This window comes from Carlito syrichta, unplaced genomic scaffold (genome assembly GCF_000164805.1).
Source record: "Carlito syrichta isolate Samal-C Ts95f unplaced genomic scaffold, Tarsius_syrichta-2.0.1 Scaffold254036, whole genome shotgun sequence".
Lineage (NCBI taxonomy): Eukaryota > Metazoa > Chordata > Mammalia > Primates > Tarsiidae > Carlito > Carlito syrichta.
In genome coordinates this window covers 560,116-582,537 of record NW_007198132.1, presented here as the reverse complement: position 1 = coordinate 582,537, position 22,422 = coordinate 560,116, and the positions used below count along the sequence as shown (strand labels likewise).

At 40.8% G+C, this 22,422-nt stretch overlaps 1 protein-coding gene across 5 annotated transcripts in view; it reads right to left on the bottom strand.

The window, feature by feature from the left end:
- The window catches only part of MICU1 (mitochondrial calcium uptake 1), a 198,374-nt gene that overhangs the window by 67,911 nt on the left and 108,041 nt on the right, over positions 1-22,422 (bottom strand). The window lies entirely within an intron of this gene.

Sequence of the window (22,422 nt, the reverse complement as noted above, 5' to 3'; positions counted from 1 at the left end):
TGTCACCCAGGCTGGAGTGCAGTGGCATGCTCACGGCCACCGCAGCCTCAACCTGCTAGGCTCAGGCGATCCTTTTGCCTCAGCCTTCCAAGTAGCTGGAACTACAGGCACGTGCCACCATGTCCAGCTAATTTTTGGATTTATTGTAGAGTCGAGGTCTTGCCAAGTTGCCCAGGCTGGTCTCGAACCCATGAGCTCAGGCAATCCTCTCACCTCAGCCTCCCAAAGTGCTGGGATTATAGGCGTGAGCCACTGTGCCCGGCTCATTTGCCCACTTTTAATGAAGTTTTTTTCTTGCCGCTTTAAGTTCCTTATAGATTCTGGATATTAGTCTTTGTTAGATGCATAGTTTGCAAATATTTTCTCTTATTCTTTAGGATCCCTATTACTCTGCTAATACTTTATTTTGCTGTGCAGAAGTTCTTTACTTAGATCCAACTTGTCAATTTTGGTTTTTGTTGTTTGCTTTTGAGGACTTGGTCATAAATTCATTGCCTAGGCCAATAGCCAGAAGAGCATTTCCTAAGTTTTCTTCTAGGATTTTTCTTGTTTGTGGTTTTACATTTAAATTTAATTCATCTTGAGTTAATCTTGAGAGATAGAGGTCTAGCTTTACCCTACATATGGTTAGCCAGTTTTCCCAGCACCATTTATTTTATTTTTGTTTTAATTTTTCCAAGTAGTTCCAGCTACTTGGAAGCCAGAGGTGGAAGGATCGCTGGAGCCCAGCAGGTCAAGGCTGCAGTGACCGGGAGCGTGCCATTGCACTCCAGTCTGGGTGACAGAGTGAGACTCCAACTCAAAAAAAAAAGAAATTGAAAAGGTATCACAAAATTGAAAAGTACCTTCTATTATTCTTATATTGTTTTTGTCAAAATACCAGCTTCATTTCTCACAGAATTAGAAAAAAAAAATTCTAAAATTGATATGGAGCCAAAAATGGACCCAAACAGCCAAAGCAATTCTAAGCAAAATGAACAAAACCAGAGGTATCACATTGCCCAACTTCAGCCTTTACAACAAGGCTATAATACCTAAAACAGCATGCTACTGGTGCAAAAATAGACCAATGGAACAGAATAGAGGACCAAGAAAGCGACTCCCAGCTTATCTTTGGCAAATTTGACAAAAATGAATAATGGGGAAAGGACATCCTATTTTATAAATGGTGCTGGGAGCCGGGCTTGGTGGCTCAGCCTGTAATCCCGCGCCTTTGGGAGGCTGAGGTGAGTGGATTGCCTGAGCTCGCGGGTTCGAGACCCACCTGGACAACCTGGCGAGACCTCATCTCTACAATAAATAAAAAAGTGAGCCGGGCGTGGTGGTATGTGCCTGTGGTCCCAATTACTTGGGAGGCTGAGGCAGGAGGATTGCTTGAGTCCAGGAAATTGAGGCTGCATGAGCCATGATCATGCTACTGCACTCCAGACTGGGCAAGAGAGAGACCCTGACTTCAAAACAAAACAAAGTTCCACCAATTAGGAATGTTTCATGCTTAACTTTGAAATTATACTTCCTTAAATCTTTAAACTGTTTTTAACATCTTCTCTTCTTAGGGTCCTAATAGATTTGCAACAGCTAATACATCAATGTGAATGAATGACCAAATAAGGAAATAGGAGCAGTGGCAATTATTAATGTTCTATAGCCCTCAAAGGTAGCAGAGATCCCCTATGTTCAAGGATATTTGATTTGGAGCTAGATGTTGCACACAAGATGAAGATATTAATATTAGTAATTCTCAATTCCATCTCTTTACTACAATTCAAATACCCACCCTTCCTCCTCAGGCTGTCATGCATCTGGGAGGCAATAACAAGCCTCAGATTATCTAGGAAGCATGGACAGCACAGATACATGCTATGCATGACCTTGCAATACCAGAAGACTGCCACATAAACATGAGGCCAAGGTTGTATTACACTGTTTTCAGTTTGGAGGCAGAAAAGTAGTTCACTGGTATTTTAAGTCAGAGTCAACCAATTGAATACACTAAAATTTTGCCACCATGGTAACATATGAAAATGACACATTCTTTTGTCACATACCAGCAGAGAGAAGCAGGTATTTCAATACAGTCATGTGTCACATAACGAAATTTTGGTCAATGAGAGTTCCATATGATGGTGGAACTATAAGATTACAATAACTCATTTTTAATATATCATTTCTATGTTTAGACAAACAGTTTCCTACCATTGTGTTATAATAACCCACAGCGTTTAGTACAGTAACATGTCATACAAATTTGTAGCCCAGGAGCAATAAGTTATACCATCCAGGTTTGTGTAGGAACCCTCTACAATGTTCCCACAAAGAAATCATCTAATGATGCATTTCCCAGATGTATCCCTTGTTAGGCAATGCATAACTGTATTTGAAGCTATCTCGTAAATAAGGCTTGACATATGCTAATTATAGCCTAGCGGTAGCCATTTACTGAAATCATTTAACTTTTACTCTCCTCTCAGGATCTGCCCTGTGGAGTCCTCTAACAGATGGACCTGGTAACTACTGAGACCTCAGTGGGAGGTGAATCTTTTTGGATGACCTCTATAAAGCAGGTTTAGAGGGGACTTGTAGGTTGTGTCCCATTATACCAGTTTGAAATTAATTATGTTTTGCTAGGGAAAGTAAGCTCCTGGGCACAGCTGACAATGTATGTGTAAAATCTGATTAACTTTAAGGAGTAAATGATTACATATTCAAATAAATGGGCTTAGTATACTCACTGGATCAAGCATTACAAATTTATTATTTTTCTTTGGCAGAAATTAAATACAAGACCACATTAACATCACATTTGAGGTTATACATACTTACAAGTGAGAAAAACCAAAAAGATTGTTCCCCTAGCTATAATAACCCTGTCAGATGATAAAGATAGATATTAAAAGTGAACTATAAAACTTAATTCAAACTCACAGTTAGCAGAATATATCACAATATTCTTTTTTTTTTTTTGAGTTGGAGTCTCACTCTGTCGCTCAGACTGGAGTGCAGTGGCCGCTCCCGGTCACCGCAGCCTCGCCTGCTGGGCTCCGGCGATCCTTCAGCTTCAGCCTTCCAAGTAGCTGGAACTACAGGCATGCGCTACCATGCCCAGCTAATTTTTTGATTTATTGTAGAGACAACGTCTCGCCAAGTTGCCCAGGCGAGTCTCGAACCCGTGAGCTCAGGTAATCTGCTCACCTCGGCCTCCCAAAGTGCTGGGATTACAGGCTGAGCCACCGAGCCCGGCCCACAATATTCTTTAAGACAAGCTATGGAGATATACTAGGAGAGTTTTAATTAACCTTTCCAGATGGAGAAAAGAAAAAACCACCATGGGCCAGTATAAGACAAAAATCAGTAAACCAATCAGTACGATTTATTGAGCACTGGAAAAATTCTAGCATTACTTTAGATAAAAACTAAAAAACTAGTCTCAGTCAAATTCAATTTTATACATGTTTACTTAATGAGAGATGTAAGGAGTTTTGTGAAAAATCTAGTTCAGTGTAAGCTGATTAAACTTCTGTGAACAGCAGAGTTTGTTCTAATTTTTTTTGGTTAGTGTCACAGATGATAAGAGTTTACAACTAAGTGGAGAACTGGAAATTAGGTAAGAGGAAAATCGAACAGTAGCTAGTTTCTGCTTAAAAGTTCAGAGTTCAAGCCGGGCTCGTTGGCTCAACCTGTAATCCCGTGCCTTGGGAGGCTGAGGTGAGTGGATTGCCTGAGCCCACGGGTTCAAGATCTGCCTGGGCAGCGAGACCTCATCTCTCCAATAAATCAAAAAATCAGCCGGGCATGGTAGCACATGCCTGTAATTCCGGTCACTCACAAGGCTGAGGCGGAATGATCGCCGGAGCCCAGCAGGTCGAGGCTGTGGTGGCTGGGAGCGGCCACTGCACTCCAGTCTGGGTGACAAAGTGAGACTCCAACTCAAAAAAACAAAAAACAAAAAGTTCAGAGTTCATTAGACCAAAGAGAAAATTCAGACATTCAGAGGGGTTGTTATTGAATGATACATTATTCAAGTACTTTTATATGAATCATGTTCTATGTGTCATGAGAACACAGTTGGAGTAAAAAAGTATTCTATTAGATTTTAACACACTAGCAATTTGTCACAGTGGGTATTTCCCAAGGTTATTATAAAATCACAGAGAAAGGCTGGGTGTGGTAGCTCATGCCTGTAATCACAGCACTTTGGGAGGCCAAGGTGAGATGAATGCCTGATCCCAGGGGTTCGAAAACAGCCTGGGCAACTTGGTGAGATCTCATCTCTACAATAAATTAATAAATTAGCTGGGCATGGTGGTGTGTACCTGTAGTCCCAGTTTCCTGGCAGGCTGAAGCGGAAGGATTGCCTGAGACCTGCCGGCTGAGGATGCAGTGGCCTGATCATGCCACTGTACTCCAGCCTGGGTGACAGAGTGAGATTCTGACTCAAAAAGAAAAAGAAAAAGGAAAAAGATTACAGAGAAAAAAAACTACAAGATACTCTCATGATGCATACTAAATTTCAAAGTGATCTTAACAGACATTTTCCTCAAATTGAGGAAATAAAACACCAGCATGGAAACTAAAACACACTCCATTGCTTTGGCTATAAAATGGCATTTATTTAAAATGCCCAATACTTCTGCCACAAATGGCAGTAATAAACCATGGTGCATAGCATAACCAGGGACTAAACTACCACTCTCAGAACCAAAAAAAGGAATCTTACAGACATGGAGGAACTTTCCTCATCCATTCAAAAGCTGCACAGGGCAACATCTGGTGATGCAGGGAGAGACTACTGACATCCAGTACTCGAAGACTACTGGGACCACAGTGTCTTCTTGGAAGGAAGAGAATGAGGCTGCAACTCTTTATTCACTAGATTCAAAGAAAATGAACTGTGGGTGAGGACTGGAGTGACGCTGAACAATGCTAGGGGTACAAAAAGGCAACAAGACATCTGAAGTAAAATCAATAAATCATCAGGTAGAAAGACAGACCTCTAGGGTGGTCTCTGCAATGAGTCTAATGCTGGGAAAGAAAGAAATGGTGCTAGGTTCCTGAGACAGTTATCACACAGTACCTATCACTGGAAATGGTCTTGACACTGCCCTCCTAAGGCCAATCCTGTACCCAGGGAAAGGCGGTGAGTGTAGACAGGTGGTAGCCTGTATATGGATGCCCTCCAATGTTCTTCTACTCCTAATATTCACACTCTTATGTAATCTCTTTCCACGACTGATCAGGAATGATTTATGTGACCAACAGAATAAGGCAGAAGTGATGGAATGTCACTTCTGAGATTAAGTTATATAGACAGTGTGGCTTCCTCCTTGGTCATATTTTCTCTCAGATCTCTTGCTCTGTGGAAAGCCAGCTGCCATGTCCCAAGAGCCATGAGGCTTAAAAAGTGAGGAACTGCCTACAGTCATGTGAGTGAGCATGAAGAAGACCCTCCAACTTAGTCAAGTTTTTATTTTATTTATTTTATTTTATTTTTGAGTTAGAGTCTCACTCTGTCACCCAGACTGGAGTGCAGTGGCCGCTCCCGGCCACCGCAGCCTCGATTTGCTGGGCTCCAGTGATCCTTCTGTCTCAGCTTTCCAAGTAGCTGGAACTACAGGCGCGCACTACCATGCCCGGCTAATTTTTGATTTATTGTAGAGAGGGGTCTCGCCAAGTTGCCCGGGTGGGTCTCGAACCCGCAGGATCAGCCAATCCACTTGCCTTGACTTCCCAAAGTGCTGGGATTACAGACTGAGCCACCGAGCCCGGCCTCAGTCAAGTTTTTAGAAGACTGCAGTTCTGGCTGACATCTTGACTACAACCTCAGGAAAGACAGTCAGAACTCCCCAACTAAGCTGCTTGTAGATTGTCACTTAGAAACTATGTGATATGATAAATGTTTGATGTTTTAAGCTAAGTTTTAAGGTAATTTCTTATACAACAATAGGTAACTAAAGCAGAGTTGTAGAGCTCCACTTTGAGAGGGAAGGGTAAGTTAAAAACCATCTTCCAGCTGGGCTCAGTGGCTTAGCCTGTAATCCTGCGCCTTTCGGAGGCTGAGGTGAGTGGATTGCCTGAGCCCGCGGGTTCGAGACCCGCCTGGGCAGGCGAGACCTCATCTCTACAATAAAATCACAAAAAAAAAATTAGCTGGGCATGGTAGCGCATGTAATTCCGGCTACTCGGAAGGCTGAGGCGGAAGGATCACTGGAGCCCAGCAGGTCGAGGCTGCGGTGGCCGGAAGCGGCCACTGCACTCCAGTCTGGGCGACAAAGTGAGACTCCAACTAAAAAAAAAAAACCCAAAAAACATCTTCCTACTTTTAAGAATCACCAGACTGAGGAAGTAAGGGAGCAAGCTGTGTATCTGTGGGAAGAACATTCAAAGAAGTGGGAATAGGATGCTTGGAGAAGGATTTTCAATAGCTGAATTAGGATTTTTTTTTTACTATTAGTAGCAGAATACAATTCAAAATGGCATAAATAAGAAGAAAAATATATTATCTCACATTTTAAGAAGTCCAGAGGTAGATGCTAAAAAACAAACAAAAACCCAAATCACCAGACCCTGAGTAGGAATGTGTACTAGCGGTGTACTAGAGCTGGAGTCAAATCATCAGTCACTTTACTTAGACAAGAGCAATTGTCAAATTAAATTTACCCTACTAATTTTATTTCATTCTAAATAGGATTTTACCAGAGAAGAGGATGAAAAGGAGAGAGAGAGAGAGAGAGAGAAAGAAAAAGGAGAGGGGAAGAAGGAGGAGACAAACAATAATTACCACAACAAAAAAACCACCAAATGGGTCAAGTAATTCCACTACAGCAAATAAGATGCTTCCAGACTCCTCAGTTTGCTCTTTGCCAACTTACTAGCATAGAAAATCCATGAAAAGTATTTCTACATTGGAAAGAAAATAATAGCATATTAATATTATTCATAGCATATTTATAGTTAGCAATTATGACAGCAACAGTCTGTATTAATGGCATGATGTCCAATAAGGAGAAAGCAACCAATTCTGTATTCAAGGAAACTTCAGTTTCTTCCTTAATTTCTGACATCATGCTCCATAATATATCTACTTGGAAATTTGGAAAATATTATCAAACATCTCACTGACTGACATATTCTAGCACAATGAATTTAAAACACCTCATTTATGTTTCCAGTTTGATATAATGGAAATCACTGATTTGGGATTAAAATCTAATCAACATAATGACTGTGATGCAGGCAATTTTCTGGAAGTCTTTTAATTTTTTTTTTTTTGAGTTGGAATCTCACTCTGTCACGGACTGGAGTGCAGTGGCATGCTTATGGCCACCGCAGCCTAGACCTGCTGGGCTCAGGCAATCCTTTTACCTCAGCCTTCCAAGTAGCAGGAACTACAGGCATGCACACCCGGCTAATTTATTTATTTATTGTGGAGATGAGGTCTTGCCAAGTTGCCGAGGCTGGTCTCGAACCTCAGGCAGTCCTCTTGCCTCAGCCTCCCAAAGTGCTGGGATTATAGGCATAAGTCACCACGCCAGGCTTGGTTTTCAAATTGTAATGGGTAAAAAACTGCAAAGAGTATTAAGGAAGGACAGAAGCTGGGTGCAGTGGCTCATGCTTGTAATCCTAGCATTTTGAGAGGCAGAGGTGAGAGGATTGCCTGAGCTCAGGGGTTCAAGAGGAGCCTGGGCAACGTGGCAAGACCTTGTTTCTACAATAAATAAAAAAATTAGCTGGGCATGGCGGCATACACTTGTGGTTTCAGCTACTTGGAAGGATCACCTGAGCCCAGCATGTTGAGGCAGTGATGGCCATGAGTGTGACACTGCACTCCAGTCTGGGTGACAGAGTGAGAGACTGACTACAAAAAAAAAAAGAAACTGAACAGAGATGCCAGGAAATATAGGTTAAAAATCTTCCTTTTCTTTTTTTTTTTTAATAATGAAAGAAGTACAGAAGACACCAGAAGTTTCTGGGAGGAGCTCTGTGAAGCAGTTCAATGGTAAGTGCACCAAAAGAACAAACAGATGGTAATGAATGGATAAATAAATGAGTAAATCCTCCAAGAATGCACCAAGTGTGACAGGTATTGCACTGGGTTTTGTTTTGTTTTGTTTTTGAGTCGGGGTCTCACTGTGTATGAAGTGCAGTAGTATGATCATGGCTCACTGCAGGCTCAACCTTCTGGGTTCAGGTGATCCTTCCACCTCAGTCTCCCAAGTAGCTGGGACTATACGCACATGCTCCATGCCCGGCTAATTTTTTAATTTTTGTTAGAGGCGAGGTCCCGCTATGTTGCCCAACTTGGTCTTGAACTTCTGGGCTCAAGCAACTCTTCTGCCTTGGTCTCTGAGAGTGCTGGGATTTCAGGTGAAAGGCACTGTGCCCTGGTCCTGGGTGCTTTCTTGTCTCAGGAAGTCCTCCTTACAAGTCTGTGAGGTATTATCTCAATCCTATACAACAAATTAAGGTTCCCAAGATCACAGAGATAAAAATTCAAATAACATTACTGTATGCTGATTAGTATTTTGACAAATATTTACTGTGTACCTTCTCTGTGCTGAACATGGTCCAGGTGAACAAAACACACAGTTCCTATTCTCATGAACCCTTGCATAGAGGAAAGGGTCAATTTTAAATAACATGGCCAGGGAGGTAGCACTAGAAATGTGACACTGAAGCTGAAAACATTTCCTTTTTTATTTCTTCTTTTAGATACAGGGTCTCACTTTGTCACCCAGGCTGGAGTGTAGTGGTGAGATCATAGTGGATTGTAACTTTGAACTCCTAGGCTCAAGCAATACTCTTGCCTCAGGTTCTTAGTAGCTGGAACAAATTTTTTTATTTTTATTATCTTTATTTATTTATCTTTTGAGTTGGAGTCTCACTCTGTCACCCAGGCTAGAGTGCAGTGGCACGTTCATGGCCACTGTAAACTCAACCTGCTGGGCTCAGGAGATCCTTCTGCCTCAGCCTTCCAAGGAGCTGGAATTACAGGCATGTGCCACCACGCCTGGCTAAATTTTTGATTTATTGTAGAGATGAGGTCTTGCTAAGTTGCCCAGGCTGATCTTGAACCCATGGGTTCAGGCTATCCTCTCACCTCGGCCTCCCAAAGTACTGGGATCATAGGTGTGAGCCACTGTGCCCAGCCCTATTTTTATTTTTGTAGAAGCAAGGTCTCACTATGATGACCAGGCTGGTTTTAAGCTCCTGGCCTCATGTGATTCTCCCTCCTCAGCCTCCCAAAGTGTTGGGATTACAGGTGTAAGCCACTGCACGTATAGCTGTCTCTTTTAAATATCATCTCACTGCACCGGGCGCAGTGAATCAAGCCTGTAATCCCAGTACTTTGGGAGGCAGAGGCGAGAGGATTGCCTGAGCTCAGGGGTTCAAGACCAGCCTGAACAACATGGCAAGACCGCGTCTCTACAATAAATCGAAAAAATTAGTCAGGCATGGTGGCACATGCCTGTGATTCCAGCTACTTGGAAGACTGAGGCGGAAGGGTCACCTGAGCCCAGTAAGTCGAGGCTGCGGTGGCCGTGAGAATGCCATTGTACTTCAGCCTGGGCGACAGTGAGACTCCAATTAAAACAAAAAAACAAGCCCCCTCCCCCCAAAAAACCAAAACATTATCTCACCAATACCATTGGTTTCCTTGTTCCTTTACTCTTGTGTTTCAGTTCCCTAGCTGGATATGAGGTGGTCTGGCAGAGACTCTCCTTTTGACCTCTGGCTCATCTTTCTGAGGCTCCTTTTATTCTATTCTGTGCAGCTTAAATAGAAGGACAGTATTCTGTCCCTGGCTTTCTTTTTTTCTTCAAGTAAATATACACCATCCTTGAGTGAGCTCATCAATTCCCACTGCATCAACATAGCCCTAAATGCTAGTAATCTTGTGTCTTTAACTCCAACCATATCTCACCAGTCTGATTGTCAAATCTACATATCCAATTGCTTTTAGACAAAGCTATCAACGTAGCTCACAAGTACTGTACTTCAAACACAAAATGTCTAAGGCAGAACTCAACACTTCTTTCTGCAAACCTACTTCTCTTATGTTCTCTATCTCAGTGAATGGCAATACCTAGAATTCTACTCTTTCACACCAACTACCAAATTCTTTTTTTTTTTTTGAGTTGAAGTCTCACTCTGTCACCCAGACTGGAGTGCAGTGGCCACTCCCAGCCACTGCAGCCTCGACCTGCTGGGCTCTGGTGATCCTTCCACTTCAGCCTTCCAAGTAGCTGGAACTACAGGTGCGCGCTACCATGCCCAGCTAATTTTTGATTTATTGTAGAGATGAGGTCTTGCCAAGTTGCCCAGGCGGGTCTCGAACCCGCGGGCTCAGGCAATCCACTCACCTCAGCCTCCCAAAGCGCTGGGATTACAGGCTGAGCCACTGAGCCCGGCCCAACTACCAAATTCTGAAGAACCTTTTCTTTTTTTTGAGTTGGAGTCTCACTGTCTCCCAGGCTGGAGTGCAGTGGCATGCTCACGGCCACCTCAGCCTTGACCTGCTGGGCTCAGGTGATCCTTCCACCTTAGCCTAGCAAGTAGCTGAAACTAAAGGCATGTGCCACCATGTCCGGCTAATATTTTAATTTATTGTAGAGATGAGGTCTTGCCAAGTTGCCCAGGCTGATCTTGAACCCGCATGCTCAAGCAATCCTCTCACCTCAGCCTCCCAAAGTGCTGGGATTATAGGCATGAATCACTGTGGCAGGTCTAGAATCTTTTCTTTAAGATCTCTCAAACCTACTCCTTTCTCTCTCTCCCCTTCCTAAGACTACCTTATTTTCTCCTTGGACAACTGCAATAACTATCTGTTTTCCTTCTTTGCTAATCTATACTCTACAGTGCTGCTAGACTGATCTTTTAAAAAATCCAAATCTGATCATACCACTTTTCTCTTTAAACCTTTCAATGGTTCCCTATAACTTTGAGGACAAAGTGACCAAAATTTCCAGAGCAGATACAATGCACTTTGTGCCCTGGCTACTGCCTTTTGTTTTTGTTTCCCTGGAAACACCATCTTTCTCTTATTTCCTCCCTTCTTTGCACTGGTTGCTCTATTTTCCTAGAATACACTTTTGTTTCTATTTTGCACGATCTTTCCCTCTCTCTCTAATGCTTAGAAATAACTGAAGTAATGTATATTTCATTAGTCCAAGTAGCTCTAATAAGAAAAAAATGCTAATGTTGTGGTAGATTGATAACAAAACAAGTAAGGAGAGTGTGAGTGGGGAGGGAGAAAAAGCATTTATTAATAAGAAAAATATGAGAAATAAAAAGACTTGACAAATAATCATTTCTGTACTGTTAACTGAATTTAGATGATAATAACCTGATGTAATATATGATCCTCTAAAGTGGCATTTGCTCAGAGCATAAATTCAGCAGGCTGCATGTAATGCATTATTTATTCACAAATTACTGCAAAGCTGGCTCTGATTCCTAAGACACTGTCTAGACTCCTTAGAGTCTTCTAATGCTATATAGCAAGTCAGAGGCTAAAGCTATGTTTTTAAACCTCCTTTTCTTCAAAGAAAGAAAAAAATTAGATCTACTAGTTAAGTGAGGTCAACTTAGTTATAAGAAGAAGAAGAAAAAAGGGAAAAACAAGCTTCTTGCCACTCATTAGCCCTCATTCTTTATTTTAGAATGCCCTTAAATTCTAGAGGGCAAATCTGATCTGCCCATAGGCTCAGGGAGGTCTTGGAGAAACCTACACTATTTTTCTTTTTCACTGTATTAAATTTCTAAGTTAAATATTCTGTTGTGTGTGAGACTAAACATTTAACTATTCCTCCTTTTTGAATTCCAATAAATGACCTATAAAGTTTTTATACTCTGTTAGAGATCATTCATAAACTGAGAAGCACCTGTGTTCTATTACAAAATGTTGCTACGACTCTTCCAATGATAGACTGACAACAAGTTTCCACTAGAGAAAGATCAAATCTTCATGACTTATTTATGAGCTCTTTTTATCTTATGGCCAGTTTAAAATGAACTTAGAATGTAATGTTAAAGATATGTGATGACAGGAAAATCCTGGGGATTGCCCGGTATTACAAAGGCATCACTAACATCATTGACTTTGGAATTCCAAAGCTATTTGCAAATTAAAGAAAATATCAATCTCTAATAGTCTTCTGCACTTTAATGATCAATCTGAAAGGTCAGATTCAAAAGTGCCTTTAAAAATTTTTGCCCAGTGCTTGCTTTCGCAGCATAAATATTAAAACAGGAACGATACAGAGAAAATTAGCATGGCCCCTGCATAAGGATGACATGCAAATTCGTGAAGCATTCCATTTTTTATTTTGTTTTTTTGAGTTGGAGTCTCACTCTGTCGCCCAGACTGGAGTGCAGTGGCCGCTCCCGGCCACCGCAGCCTCGACCTGCTGGGCTCCGGGGATCCTTCCGCCCCAGCCTTCCAAGTAGCTGGAACTACAGATGCGCGCTACCACGCCCGGCTCGTTTTTGATTTATTGTAGAGATGAGGTCTCGCCAAGCTGCTCGGGCGGGTCTCGAACCCGCGGGCTCAGGCAATCCACTCACTTCAGCCTCCCAAAGCGTGGGATTACAGGCTGAGTCACTGAGCCCGGCTAGCATTCCATATTTTTAAAAATGCCTACATAATGTATTTAAGCAACAAAGTATCACTCAAAACTTTCCCTCCACTTTAGGAGGCTGAGGCAAGTGGATTGCCTGAGGCTGTGGATTTGAGACCCGCCTGGGCAACTTGGCGAGACCTCGTCTCTACAATGAATAAAAAATTAGCTGAGTGTGGTAGTGTGTGCCTGTAGTTCCGACTACTTGGAAGCCTGAGGTGGAAGATCACCTGAGCCCAGCAGGTCGATGCTGGGGTGGAAAAAACTTTCCATCCATTCTCCAAAAGAGATGAAACCAAGAAAGCACCTTTTTTTTTGAGTTGGAGTCTCACTCTGTCGCCCAGGCTGGAGGGCAGTGGCACACTCATGGCCACCCCAGTGCTGACCTGCTGGGCTCCAGCTATCCTTCCGCCTCAGCCTTCCAAGAAGCCGGAACTACAGGCACACACTACCACACTCAGCTAGTTTTTTATTTATTATAGAGATGAGGTCTCGCCAAGTTGCCCGGAGAGGTCTCGAATCCGCCGGGCTCAGGCAATTCACTCACCTCGGCCTCCCAAAGTGCTGGGATTAAAGACTGAGCCACCACGCCCGGCCAAAAGAGCATTTTTTGATATATTTTTACAAAATAATTATCAAGTTATTATTAAAGTTACATTCACAATGACCAAGGAGCTTTATATCACCAAGGGCACTCTACCATATACAATCATGTGCCACATAAGCAGGTTTCAGTCAGTGAAAGACTACATACTCGTATATGGCAGTGATTCCATCAGATTATAATAAAACTTGCCAGGTGTGGTGGCTGAAGCCCGTAATCCCAGCACTTTGGGAGGCCGAAATGAGGGGATTGCCTGAGCCCACGGGTTCAAGAACAGCCTGGGCAACTTGGTAAGACCTCATCTCTACAATACAATAAAAAAAAAAATTAACCGGGTGTGGTAGCATGTACCTGTAGTTCCAGTTACTTAGAAGGCTGAGACAGAAGGATCACCTGAGCAGGTCGATGTTGGGGTGGCCGTGAGCGTGTCACTGCACTCCAGCCTGGGCGACAGAGTAAGACTCCAACTCAAAAAAAAAAAAAAAACAACTATAATAAGACTGAAAAATTCCTGTAGCTTAGTGACGTTATGACATTGTAGCACACTTATTTTGTTTTATACATTTAGTAAACCCTAAGTATACAGTGTATATAACATCTACAGTAGGGTGAGGTACAGCAAATGTCTTGGACCTTCACATTTACTCATCACTCACTCACTGCTTCACTCAAAGCAACTTCCAGTCCTCAAGCTCCATCCATGGTAAGTACCTTATACGGGCATTTTTTATCCTTTACGGTATTTTTACTGTGTATTTTTACTGTGCTGTTTCCAAGTTTAGATATGTTTATACACAAATACTATTTGTGACAATTGGCTAGCACAGTCACTGCACAGGTTTGTAACCTAGAAGCAATAGGTTATACTATACAGCCTAGGTGTATGGTAGGCTCTACCATCTAGGTTTGTTGATGATGTTCATATAACAATGAAATTGCCTAAAGATGCATTTCTCAAAACATATCCCTGTCATTAAGTGACTCATGACTGTATAGTATTTTCTGTCTGATTTTACAGCTAGAGAATCTACAAGTAATAGCAAACTTAAGGTGGAGAGAGCAAAGGGAATTGTAAAACATTAAATCAGAGTTTTAGTCTTTGGATTTTGTATATCTTCCTATTAAATTAGCTCTCCCTAGAGCTAATCTGATCTTATCAGGGCAAGATATTGGCCTGATCACTCCATGATGTACATACAGAAAAAATATAATTAGTTTTAAAGAATGCTGATATTAACACATGGGTGAATGTCTATAAAAACTATTTAAGAGCCGGGCTAGGTGGCTCAGCCTATAATCCCACGCCTTGGGAGGATGAGGTGAGTGGATTGCCTGTGCCCGCGAGTTCGAGACCCACGTGGGCAACTTGGCGAGACCTCATCTCTACAATAAATCAAAAAATTAGCTGGGCGTGGTAGTCCACGCCTGTAGTTCCGGCTACTTGGAAGGCTGAGGTGGAAGGATCGCCGGAGCCCAGCAGGTTGAGGCTGCGGTGGCTGGGAGCGGCCACTGCACTCCAGTCTGGGCAACGGAGTGAGACTCTAACTCAAAAAAACCCCAAAAAACCCCCCCCAAAAACCAAAACTATTTAGGAAAATTAAATTTTTATTCTATGATCTCTATACACATATAACTAATTTTTAAAGAAATGATTACTTCCTTAAAAATCCCTTTGTGGCCGGGCTCGGTGGCTCAGCCTGTAATCCCGCGCCTTTGGGAGGCTGAGGTGAGTGGATTACCTGACCCCGCGGGTTCGAGACCCGCCTGGGCAACTTGGCGAGACCTCATCTCTACAATAAATCAAAAAAATTAGCCGGGCTTGGTAGCGTGCGCCTGTAGTTTCAGCTACTTCGAAGGCTGAGGCGGAAGGATTGCCGGAGCCCAGCAGGTTGAGGCTGCAGAGTGGGCAACAGAGTGAGACTCCAACTCAAAAAAAAAAAAAAAAAAAAAATCCCTTTGTGCCCTAGGCAAAGAAAGACTACTAGGTTGAATAGATCATGGTACTGATCCAGTTTGTTAAAACTGATTTGAGAAAAACAAATGTGTGGACTTAAAAAATAAGGTGTCAAAACAAATAACTTTAAAGAAGAAATACAAACATATATTTTTTGAATAAAGACATTATTTAGGAGGCAAGAAGATTTTCCTGGAGGAATGATGATGGGAACATACTAAACCTGTCATTTTCCTATTTCCCCACAACTTACAATGCTGTTTTAACTACCTAAGTTTCTGGTGAAAGTAACAGATTCCTTTTTAATTTTCCCTATTTTTGGGAAAATGATGTGTGCTATGGCCTTTCCCCACCAGAGTGGTTCTATAAGGATAAGGCAGCACACGTTGACTAAGTGCTTTATGCTTCTTTTTAAAAAATGTACTAATAAAAGAACTGTGTTATTGAAACCAAATATAAAAACAGGTTTTCTATAGTGGAGACTAACTATTGTTATCATAATAGCTTATTTTTTAAAAAAGGTCTTTAAACACACACTTGGCTCATTAAAGCTACAAATGGCTAGGTGCTGGAATTCGGAAGGCTGAGCTGAGAGAACTGTTTGAAACCAAGAGTTCAAGACCAGTCTGGGCAACAGAGCGAGACCTTGTTGCTACAAAATGTAAAAAAATTAGCTGGGTACGGTTGCACATGTCCATAGTTCCAACTTCTTGGGAGGCTGAGACGGAAGAATGGCCTGAGTCTAGGAGATTTAGGCTTGGTGAACCACGATTATTCCACGGCATTCCAGCCTGGGCAACACTGATTTAAAAAAAAAAAAGCCGGGCTCAGTGGTCAGCATGTAATCCCATGTCTTTGGGAGGCTGAGATGAGTGGATTCCCTGAGCCCACGGGTTCGAGACCCGCCTGGGCAGATGAGACCTCATCTCTACAATAAATCAAAAAAATTAGCCGGCCGTGGTAGCACACGCCTGTAGTTTCAACTACTTGGAAAGCTGCTGGAGCCCAGCAGCCCGGCCACCGCACTCCAGTCTGGGCGACAGTGAGACTCCAACTCAAAAAAAAAAAAAAAAAAAAGGTTAGAAATACCCCTTTTCCTTGGGGAATACATTCCAAGACCCCCAAGCAGATGCCTGAAACCAATGATAGTACCTAATTCAACTCCTATCAATCAGAACATGCCTTTCTTCAGTTCTTCTACCCACAAATTTCATGCTGCTTCCATCTTAACCAAATGTGTATCACACACTGTTGCTCTAACTTTTGCAGTTTGAGGTGCAACAACAAAACTAGCATAATTTCTTTTTCCTTCTTCAGAATTTCAGGGGTGGGAAATTCTGTAGACCTTAGTAGCCTCAGCATGATTTTTTTCTTTACTTATTAAGTCAAGAAATTTCACCTTTTTACTTAAAGAAAGCACTTTACATCTTCTCTTTGGCATGTCTGCATTGCCAGTATTGCCACCCTTATGCCTAGGGGTCATTATTAAGTAAAATAAGAGTTACTGAACACAAGTACTGCTATACCAAAACAGTTGATTTGATAACAGAGATGACTACTAAGTGACTAACAGATGGGTAGTGAAGACAGCCTGGATATGCTTTATGTCTTGGGCAGACTGAAGTGGGACCTGCAAGGTTTCATCATGTTACTTAGAAGGGCATGCAGTTTGAAATGTATGAATTGTTTATTTCTGGCATTTTCCATTTAATATATCTGAACTATAGCTGACTGTAGGAACTGAAACCTTAGTAAGGAAATCCACAGATAAGGGAGGACTACTATGTTCTTTAATAAACTCCTCCAATGATTTCCAGAAAAGTAAAGCTGATAACAAATTTAAGAAACTATACATTTATTACTATCTACATTCTGCTTTGTAGAGGCAAAAGTAAAAGAATCAAACTAAAGAATCCCATTGGACATCTCATTTTGTTTCTTGGATTTAATTAAATCAAGAGTGAATTCTCATCCCTGAGTTTACATAATGGAGTCACTTTCCCAGAAAATGCAACAAATAAGGCTGTGCTATTAGTGCAGAAAGGAATCTGCTTTGTCAAGAGTGTTCTAGTTCCAGCAAGTGTTTGGTTGAAAGCCTTCTTGCTTTGTGGTCTTCTTTTCTATAATCTTATGACTAGGAAAGGAGCTGAGGCTTGTCCTTAATATAGTCTCTTGCATCAGATAGATTTAATTCTGCTGTAGCACTTTATTTATTTATTTTCTTTTTATTTTTTTGAGTTGGAGTCTTACTCCGTTGCCCAGACTGGAGTGCAGTGGCATGTTCACGGCCACTGCAGCCTTGACCTGCTGGGCTCAGGCTATCCTATCCTTCCACCTTGGCCTTCCAAGTAGTTGGAACTACAGGCACAGGCCACCACGCCTGGCTAATTTTTTAAAATTTATTGTAGAGATGAGGTCTCACCAAGTTGCCCAGGTTGGTCTCAAATCCATGAGCTCAGGCAACTCTCTCACCTCAGCCTCCCAAAGTGCTGGGATTATAGATGTGAGCCACCATGTCCGGCCTGTTGTAGTACTTGAAAACGATGAGTATAAAGATGTCAGCTTGATGATATGAAGGGTGGATCATTCTAGAATCTCTTTGGGCACTTTCAAGTAGCTAGTTGTAGTTATAATTTTTTAAAAGCTCCTTGATATCTAACTTAAATTAATACTTTTTTTTTGCTCTACTTTTACTGACAGATGAGAATAATTAGCATAGTTCTTTATGTCTCCCTTTCATCTTTCCTTCTGATTGAACAAATCTAGTTAACCTCAATATTTTTTTCTTAAGACTGGGAATATAAGACAGTCGTTGTTATCCTTTGATTCACTTAATTCACTTCCAGATAACTACACTCATGCCTTCTTAAAATGTGACAATTTGATTGGTTATGTGATAAGCATGTGGATCCTAGCTTATAAAAAAAGATCATGCTATAGATTGGAATTCTATTAGATAAAAAACCTTTTTAGAGTCCCTGTTGTATATTCTGGAATTGGATTCTCCTTTCATGTATAAATTAGTTTTTACTTTTTTCTTTGACATGACAGCTCCTTCCCCCACCAAATTAAAATTAAACATAATCTTTCAAAGAATTTTCCAATATCTTTCATTTTTGACTGACATCCTACTTGCTATAGTCTTTAAGAATCAATGAATATATTAACTGAAATTAGATCCATCTCCAAGGAACTCAACTCTATAGTTCTTGGTACCTCAGATGGAATTTTTAATAATTTCAAGAGGGTTTTGAAAAACCACCTTGTATTCTTAGGTCAGTTCTTTAAACCTATGTGTTTTGAGTTCCCAAACAGAGAAAAAAGGGTAGGATTTTTAAAAAGAATAGTCTCAAGAGCATTAAAATCTTTTTTAAAAATAGCTAATAATTCTCAAGATTAGATGTGATTACATGGTTAGTTTAGGTAGTATCTTACAAACATTAAAGAATCTTCTCAGTCATAAGATTTCACTTGAGTGGCAAGGAGCTAGGACAAGATGGTACTGAAGAAGGCAGACTATATGCATTCAAGAAATTAGGGGCCAGGCATGTAATTCCAGCACTTTGGGGGATCAAGGCAAGAGGATCACTTGAGACCAGGAGTTTGAGACAAGCCTGGATAACATAGCCAGATCCTGTCTCAACAAATAAATAAGATTAGCCAGGTGTGGAGGCTTGAGCCTGTAGTCTTAACTATTCGAGAGGCTGAAGTGGGAGGATCACTTGAACCTGGGAGTTTAAGATTACAGTGAGCTATGATCATGCCACTGCATTCTTGCCTGGCAACAGAGAGAGACCCTGTCTCTATAAAAACAATTTTTAAAAAAACCTGAAAAAATTTGTTCCTTTTCTCTCCCTAAAATTCAGAAAACTTTTTCTTTACAGTTCCAAATAAATTAGGTATAAACCCTAACCCAGACTAAAGGTGATAATTTAATCAAAGAGCAGAAATAGTTCCGTCTGAAAAGCAGCACATTTGAGTTGAAATCCTTGCTCTACCATATAATAGTTCTGTGACTTTTAACTCTTTGAGTTTCAGTTTCTACATCTGGAACATGGGTATAATACCATTAAACCTGAAAGGGTTGTCAAGAATTAAAATATAGAAGGCATGTACAATATATAAAGTGCCTGGCTCATAGTAGGTATTTAATAAAGATCATGAACCTTTCCCATTTCCCCGAACCCTCTGGAAATTAATTTGATAGATAAATAGTATTCTCTTAACTCTCAAAGCTACTGTGATGAGAAAAAGAAACAACCAAATGGAACAATACTCCTTGATCTGAAATATTAAAGTAGATAAGTAATGAAATTAAACTAGTAAGAGATAGATACAAAGAATGACGGAATTATAAAACCCATATGAAAGTTATTAAGATGCTATTAATCACTTATGTTTTCCTCTTGGTTATGATGATGAGATCATATTTCACACTCAATGAGGGGAGAAATTACCCAAACTTTGAAAAGTGAAATTAAAACAAAAACTGCTGCCATTTTCCAGATGTTTTATCAGAAAACTATTTCAAAATGAAAGTAAGGCCTTTCAATCATTCAAGTGACATGATCTGTTGATATACCTATTGCCAGGTGGTGTCGGATACAAAACAATGCATTAGTTTGAGGGCTGCCATAACAAAATTCTGTAGACTGGGTGGCTTAAATAACATGAATTTATTTTCTCATATTTCTGAAGGCTATAAGTCCAAGCGAAAGGTGCTGTCAGGGTGGTTTCCTCTGAGACTTCCCTCCTTGGCTTATGAGACAGCTGCCTCTTCACATGATTGTCTCTCTGTGCACACACACCCCTTGTGTCTCTTTGCATGTCCAAATTTCCTCATCTTATAAGGATGCCAGGCAGATTGGATTAGGGCCCACCCTAACAGCCTCACTTAACTTAATCACCTCTTTAAAGACCTTATCTCCAAATAAGATTACTTTCTAAGGTACTGTGGGTTAGGACAAAATTCAACACAAATTTTGAGGGAATATAGTTTAGCTTACAATGAACATCACCTCTGGTAACCATTGCCTTGTTTTACAAACGAGGAGCCAGGCTCTAAGAGGATAAATAATTCATCAAATGTCATATAGCCAAATAAGTGGTGGAACCAAAATTTTAACCAGAGCCTCATTAGCAACAAAGACTAGACTCTGCTATTGACATTTTCTCACAGAAAAACAAATGTGGTGGAGAAGATAGCACTGACTGATGAAATTTTAAATAAGGAGGCTATCAAGGCAGCATGTATTCACTGGATGTCTTCATCTACTTTCTGTTGCTAATACAGAAAATCAGAGACTGGGTAATTTATAAAGAACAGATGTTTATTTGGCTCATAGTTCTGGAGACTGGGAAGTTCAAGAGCATGACATTGGTGTCTGGCGGGGTCTTTCCATGGCAGAAGGGTAAGCAAGCAGGTGAGACAAACAGGGACCAAAACTATCCTTTTATCAGGAGCCCATGACTGCAATCACTAATTCCCACAATACTGATTTTAGGTGAATATGCAGGGGGCATATTCAAACCACCTGTGCCATTACATGAAAAGAATGAATTTAGGATTAACAACTACTTATAGATTACTTATTACTGGGTTCTTTCACAAAGAGTCTATTAGTTCCCTCATATCAGGAACTGCTGACTGGCAAATAGGAACATTTGCATGTCTTGGCCCAAAACCTATAGTGAATCCTAAGTTAATACCAAACACAAGAGAGCCTTCCAGAATAAGTATCTTAGATATGACTGCCTTTTACATTTTTTTCCTTCTGTATTTCGGTGTAGGTTATGTGCAGGGACACACATGAAATCCCTAATCTGCTTTATAGTTTCTTACCTCATTGGCAATCTATACAATATGTTAGTGGGCTTTCAGCTCTATAGCATCTCAGAATGCAACACAAAAGTCTTATGCCTTATTTCTTTAGATTCCCATTTGTGTTTCCAGGAATGAGTGTTGGGCTAGACTGTGGTTGGGTCAATACCTTTATAATAATAATACCTCTGTGTGGTTTTGTGCTTTATTCTCTAACTACATTTTACAAATCTATACTCTGTGTTAAATTATAATTATATAATTAGTAAATTAAATCATTTATATTACCAGATAATAACGTTTCCAAAGACCAGTCTGGGTACACATGCTGGGGACTAGGGAATGCGACACGAATCCTAGTACATGTTAAGTTTTACATAAAAATTGTTGAATAAGGCCTAATTATTTTTTCTGTACTCTGAGGAGTATATTGGAATATTCCAATCTTAGCCATCCTTTAGCTTTTCTCCCAGAGTATGAATACTGTTAGTGTGGAATTCAGTTGTGATTTTTCAAACTGTGTCAATAAAGTGAATACAAAAGGTGAAATAGTATATAAGAATCTTGGGGGAAAACAGGAGAACATATAGAGAGGTAGTATATGCAGTTTTTTTTTTTTTTTTGAGTTGGAGTCTCACTCTGTCGCCCAGGCTGGAGTGTGGTGGCACACTCACGGCTACCCCAGTGTTGACCTGCTGGGCTCCAGTGATCTTTCTATCTCAGCCTTCCAAGTAGCTGTAACTACAGGCATGTGCCATCACACCCAGCTAATTTTTTTATTTATTGTAAAGACAAGGTCTTACCATGTTGCCTAGGCTGGTCTTGAACCTGTGGGCTCAGGCAATCCTCTTGCTTCGGCCTCCCAAATGGCTGGGATTACAGACTGAGCCACGGAGCCTGGACTATGTATTTTTTTTTTTTTTTTTAAAGCAATGCTTTTCCTCCAACGTGCTTATTTTTTCTGTAACAGTATTTAATGTTTTGAGATTACAAGCAATATTAAGTTAAGGTATGTGTTAAAAGAGAAAGAGGTTGAAAAACAACAGTGTAAGGGAATTGTTAAAAATCTCAAAAAATTGAAGACTTCATTTTTTTGTCTCCAGACAAAAGTTCATTTAGATAGCATTTAAAGAAAGTTTTGAACTGAATAGAATAAATACCCAATTAACTCAAAATACTTAATTCAGTAAAAACAGAAAATGGTAATGTGTTTAAAGAGCTGTACCCAGGGACTGAACTGCTTGATGGTCTGTACTTCAGTGGAAAAGTAAACTTGTAAACCCTCAAACACAGTAAGACACCTTTGTAACTCTGAGTGCATGAGCGTGTACAGACACACATGCGTACTTTTTTTTGCTTTAAAAATATTAAAAAAAATTTTTTTTTTTGAGTTGGAGTCTCACTCTGTCGCCCAGACTGGAGTGCA